Raw genomic sequence first — 6,427 nt, 5'->3', positions numbered from 1 at the left:
AGTGCGGGGGCTTGTGGAGCCACTGGGGGTGGCACGAGTAGGTGGGGATGTGGCCCAGGATGCAGGAAGCCCAAGGAAGTAGTGCAGAACTTGCATTGTGTGCCTGAGGCTTGGGGCAGCAAAGACCTGCCCCCCCCCCCCCCCCCCCCCAAACAGGCGCTCCAGAGGTTGCCACCACCCTGGAGGGATGGCCCAGCCCCACCACCCCACAGGGGCCTAGCAGCCAGGAGCTACAGCAGAGCCGAGGTTGCTTTTCTGCTTCAGAAGCTCCTGCAGCTTTCAGGCCAGGGGGCCTGGGCCCTGGGGAGGCTCCTGGCCAGCCCTGGGGGCTTTTGCAAATTCAGCAAGCTAAGGCACTCAAGGGAACCCACCCCTACCCCAGCCCCAGAAAGATGTGTAGGGAGGACTAGGGCCTCCAGTGGGACACTTACGTGCCTGTACACCAATGCCAGGAGTTTGGGGAATAAAACAGGAGGAACAGGTCCTCCTGCTAAACAAGAATGACTACGATCTCATAGGGATAACAGAGACCTGGTGGGACTCCACCTATGACTGGGCCACAGGTATAGATGGCTATACCTTGTACAGAAGAGATTGTGTAGACAAAAGGGGTGGGGTGAAGCTCTCCATGTCAAGGAAAGCTACATGTCCCTGCAAGCTGACACTGACATCCAGGGTGGACGACTGGAGACTCTCTGGGTTAAAATCCGTGGTGAACATGCCACCAGGGACACAATGGTAGGAGTCTACTACAGACCTCCTAAATCAGGATCAAGAGCTTGACCAGGAGTTTGCCAAGGAACTGGCTGAGGCTGCATGCTCCAGGTGCATGGTTGTCATGGGAGACTTCAACTACCCAGACATCTCGTGGGAAGAGCACTCAGCCAAATCCAAATGGTCGCAAAGTTTTTCATGTGCATGGATGAGCTCTATCTAACCCAAGAAATTTATGGACCAACAAGAGGCAAAGTGCTGCTTGACCTGGTACTGGCAATGGGGGATGATCTACTCAGCAACCTAATGATTGAAGGGAAGCTGGGAGACAGCGACCATGAGCTGATCACTTTCACTATCTACTGTAAAGCTGGCAAGTCAGTCAGCAATGCTGAAGTCCTTGACTTCAGGAAAGATGACTTCGACAAGTTTCAGGAAGCTAGTTGGCGAGGCCCTAAGGGACCACAACTCGAAGGGGAGGGGAGTTCAGGATGAATGGTTGCTCCTTAAGGGAGCGATCCTGGAAGCACAAGCAATGTCTATCCCATCTTGGAAGAAAGGCAGCAAAAGGGCACGGCAGCCCTCTCAGATCTGCAGGAAACTTGTGTACTTCCTGTGTCTAAAAAAGACCTATAAAGGATAGAAGACTGGAACCACCTCAAAGGAGGAATATACTGCTGCACTGGTCTGGACCTGTAGGAAGCAAACCAGGAAAGCCAAGGCTGTGACTGAACTCCAACTGGCTACACGCATCAAAGACAATAAAGAGTCCTTTTTTAGATATGTGGGGAGCCGGAGGAAAATCAAGGGTAACACTAGACCCCTGCTAAACCAAAAAGGATAACTGACAACCGATGCCCAGGAAAAAGCCAACCTGCTTAATGTGTATTTTGTGTCAGTTTTTCACCAGCTCCAGGGACAGCCCTGATCGATACGGTATGGGATAGCCAGGGTGAAGGAGAATTTTTACCTTACATCAATGTTGACCATGTGAAGGAACACCTTGAGAAGCTGGACACTTTCAAGTCAGCTAGCCCTGACTGTTTACACCCCAGGGTTCTTAAGGAGTTGGCAGGCATCCCAACAGGGAGATCCCAGCCCCGGCTCTGTGACTGAAGAGCCAGGGCTGGGATATTAAAATCTTCCAGTCCCAGCTCCGTGGTTGTGGAGCTGAGGCTGGGAGATTGGGAGCTCCCTGCTGCCAGGGCAGGGGGACATTGTCCGTGCTTCAGTGGCAGAGCCCGCCCTGGCAGCAGGCAGCTCCTGGGGGCAGGGAGCTATCTTCCACTTCCTGCTGCCTGGCTGACCAGGAACACATTTGCTCCCAGTCAGCTGTCTACATGTGCCATAACTACTCCTGAGTAAATTTGCTATTTGTATTTACAGGTAGCAAATTTACTCACAATTAAAGCAAGTTACTGTGCATTGTCTGCACACATAGACAGTGATGCTTACTGTGCAGTAATTTGCTCTAATCTTGAGTAAAGGGTCCCATGTAGATGCACCCCAAGTTACTTTTTATTCAGCTTATCTACTAATTATAATGAACTAGATTCACAGTATAATAGATATGAACTCTTGCGTAACTTATCTAACTAAAAACATCAACCTCTCTCCCTGAAAGCCCCTAAGTTTCTGATGCATTTTCCCTACCTATCTGCCTTTCTAGAAGTAGCTCAAGTGCATAATTTCTTACTTTCATATCTAGTGTCTCTCTAACTGGTAAAACAGAAGCAGGAAGGGACAACAGGGGAGGTCTTTTCATTCTTCCTGAGAAAGTAGGGCAATCAGCTAGTTACTTTAGGTGTCTGTAAATGAATGCATGGAGCCTGGGCAACAAGAACTGGAAGTCCTTGCATAGTCATGGAACAATGACGTAATCAGAATAACAGATTGGTGGGATAGCTTGCAAAACTGAAGTACTGCCACAGATGGGTATAAATTGTTCAGGAAAGATAGGCAGGGGAAAAGAGAAAAATAAGTTCCTCTTTATGTAAAAGAATGGTATGGTTGCTCAGAACTCCAGTATGAAACTGGAGATGGATCTGTTGAAAGTCCCTGGGTTAGGGTTAGAGGGAAGAGCAACAAGAGTGATGACATGGTGAGCATCTGCTATAGACCACCAGACCAGGAGAATGGTGGATGAGGCTTTCTTCAGACAGCTAGCATAAGTTTCCCAGTCACAGACTCTGGTTCTCATCGGGGACTTCAATCACCCTGACGTCTGCTGGGAGGGCAATACAGCAGTGCACAAGCAATCCAGGAAGTTTTCAGAGAGTGTTGGGGAAAGCTTCTTGGTTCAAGTGTTGGAGAGGCCAACCAGAGGCTGTACACTCTTCTTGACCTGCTCTTTGTAAACAGGAAAGGTCTGGTGGGGAAAGCAGAAGTGGATGGCAACTTAGGTAGCAGAAACCATGAGATGATTGAGCTCATGATCCTGAGGAAAGAAAGGAAGGTGAGCAGCAGAGCAAGGACCCTGGACTTCAGAAAAGCAGACTTCAACTTACACAGGCAGGATCCACTGGGAAACCAATTTGAGGGGGAGAGGAGTCCAGGAAAGCTGGTTATATTTTTTAAGAAACCTTATTGAGGGTGCAGGAATGAACCATCCTGATGTGCAGAAACACTAACAAGTTTGGCAGAAGACCAGCTTGGCTTAGCAGGGAACTCTTCAATGAGCTAAAACACAAAAAGGAGGCTTGCAAGAAGTGGAAACTTGGACAAATGACTACAGAGGAGTATAAGAGTATGGCATGCAGGGATGAAGCCAGGAAGGCCAAAGCACAATTGGAGTTGCAGCTAACAAGGGATATGAAGGGTAACAAGAAGGGTTTCTACAAGTATGTCAGCAACAAAAGGAAGATCAGGGAAAGCGTAGGTCTGTTACTGAATGATGGAGGTAACCTAGTGACAGATGATGCAGTGCTTTCTTTACCCGAGTCTTCACAGGCAAGGTCAACTTCCAGACTACTGCAATTGGCAACATAATTTGGGAAGATGAGCAGCCATCAGTGGTGAAAGAACATGTTACGGAACCATACAAAAAAGCTGGACATGTACATGAGATGATGTGGAGGGAGTTGGCTGATGTGACTGCAGAGCTGCTGATCATCATCTTGGAAAGTTCTTGGTGGCTGGGAGAAGTCCCAGGAAAAGGGCAAACATATTGCCCATCTTTAAACAAAGGGAAGAAGGAGGATCTAGGGAACTACAGATTGGTTAGCCTCACCTCGGTTCCTGGAAAAATTATGGAGTAGGTCCTCAAGGAATCCATTTCTAAGCACTTGGAGAAGAAGATGATCAGGAACAGTCAGCATGGATTCACCAAAGGCAAGTCAAGCCTGATTGCCTTCTGTTATGAGACTGGCTCTGTGGATGTGGGGACAGTAGTGGAAATGATATACCTGGACTTTTAGCAAGGTTTTTTGATGCGGTCTCCCACAACATTCTTGCAAGCTAGCCAAGGAGTATGGGTTGGAAGAATAAACTGTATGGTGGATAGAAAACTGGCTGGATCATTGGACTAGTAATCAATGGCTGTCTGTGTAGTTGGCAGCTGGTATCAAGTGGAGTGCTCTAGGAATTGGTCCTGGGGCCAGTTTTGTTCAATATTGTCATCAATGATCTGGAAGATGCAACAGCGTGCACCCTCAGCGAGTTTGTGGATAACACAAAGCTGGGGGGAGTAGTAGATATGCTGAAGGGTAGGGTCAGGAATCAGCAAGACTTAGACAAATTGGAGAATTGAACTAACAGAAACTTCATGAAGATCAGTAAGTACAAGGTCCTGCACTTAGGATGGAACAATCCTGTGTACCAGTAGAGATTGGGGACTGACTGGTTAAGGAGCAATTCTGCAGAAAATGACCTAGGGGTTATACTAGACAATAAGCTGAATAAAAGTCAACAGTATGCCCTTGTTGTGAAGAAGGCTAATGACATACTGGGCTGCGTTAGTAGGAGTGTTACCAGAAGATCAAGGCAATTGATTATTCTTCACTATTCAGCACTGGTGAGGCCAAATCTGGAGTACTGTGTCCAGGTTTGGGCTCCCTACTACAGAAAAGATGTGGAAATTGGAGAGTCCAGTGGAGGGCAATGACAATGGTTAGGGAATAAGACACGACTTCTGAGGAGACTACTGAGGGAACTAGGCATATTTAGTCTCAAGAACAGAAGACCGAGGGGGGGATGTAATACCAGTTTCCAACTATGTGAAGGGTAGTTTCAAAGAGGTTGGAGCTAGACCAGGGATGGGAAGTTATTTTGGCTGAAGGTCTACTTAATGAGATTTGGTGTCTTAACAAGGGCCATACTTTTCTCTTTCACTCTCTTGCTCTCTCCCAGAAGTGTAGCACACCCCATTCCCCACCCAGAGCTGCAGCACTCTGATGTGATGTGCACCCCACTCTAATCCGAGCCGTAGCAAGCCCCAATCCCCACCTTGACCCAGAACCTGCCAGCCATGTCTGCAGCATATGCCAGCATGCGCCCAGCACGGCAGAAACAACTTGGCCCACCCAGCAGAGCCACTGGCTGCCCCCTGGCTGGATCCCATCAGCTTATGGCCACCTGCCCATGGGCCAGATACAACCAGTTGGTAGGCTGGATTTAGCCCGTGGGGAGTATTTTGCCCCTCCCTGAGCTAGACTGTGCTCAGGGATGGCAGATGACAGAACAAAGAGCAATGGTCTCAAGTTGAGGCAAGGGAAGTTTAGGTATGGCATGGCCAGAAGAACTGTTCAGATCATTGCTATAGAAAGGTGCATTTTAAAATAAATCTAATGATCTACACCACTTAAAAACAGATATAGTTGTGCGATGTACAATGTTTGAAACCTGCCAGCTAAGTAATTTAGCGCTGTAGCCCTCGGGGATCCTCGGCTGCATCCACTATCTTTGCCCTTCCCATCTGTAGGTGTCTTCATCCTCCAGCTCTCGACGTTTCATTTCTGTACCTCTGGCACGATGTCTTCATGGTGGCCATCCAGGGGGCCTTGTCCCCTCCGACAGGCTCAGGAGCACTTTCTTTGGTGTCTGGATTGCTTCTGTTGGTTGGCCATGAGCTGTCCTGCTCCTATTTTCTGCAGCAATGCCTGCTCCACAGCTCGTTTTTATTTTAAAGAAATTTGTCATATTTGAAGCCAAGTCCAAATCCGCGAGTCAGTCCACAGCCGTAAGTGGCCCTACAACTGGCAAACATCCTCCACCCCCACGAGGGCATCAGATATTTTCGAAGTCTTCTGGCAGGCATCCTACCTGCAGGCCCCAGCCTGGAGGCTTGCGGTTCGGATGCCCCCAAGTTTCCCCTCGGCTGTACCGCCACAGGAGCAAGCTAGGGAGGAGCCTCCCATTTCCATACTTCAAGCCCCAACACCCTGGCGGGTACCAGAATAGCAGCGATGCCCGGCAACGCTTAAGGAAAACTGCCTTCAGGGACCCAGACTTGGCGTTTCCCCCGCCAGGCCCCTTCTTGGCTCTGGTGCCATGGGACCTCCAAAGGCTATCCCTGAAATCCGCCTTGCACGAGCCCCAGATGCAGGCACACGGGACGGGATGGGACGGAGCTCCCTCCCCTAGGCTTTGCCGCTTCAACAAGCCCCGTGTCCCGCCCGGGGGCCCGGCAGAGGCCCCCAGCCCCGGCGGCGCCTCCCCTCTGCCCCGCAGCCCGGGGAGGGGCCAACCCCTCGCGACGGCCGGACGCGTTTCCCTG

The sequence above is a fragment of the Alligator sinensis genome, unplaced genomic scaffold (genome assembly GCF_000455745.1).
Source record: "Alligator sinensis unplaced genomic scaffold, ASM45574v1 scaffold73_1, whole genome shotgun sequence".
Classification (NCBI taxonomy): Eukaryota; Metazoa; Chordata; order Crocodylia; family Alligatoridae; genus Alligator; species Alligator sinensis.
The sequence above is the reverse complement of the archived record's forward strand: the minus strand, read 5'-3'. Positions refer to the sequence as shown.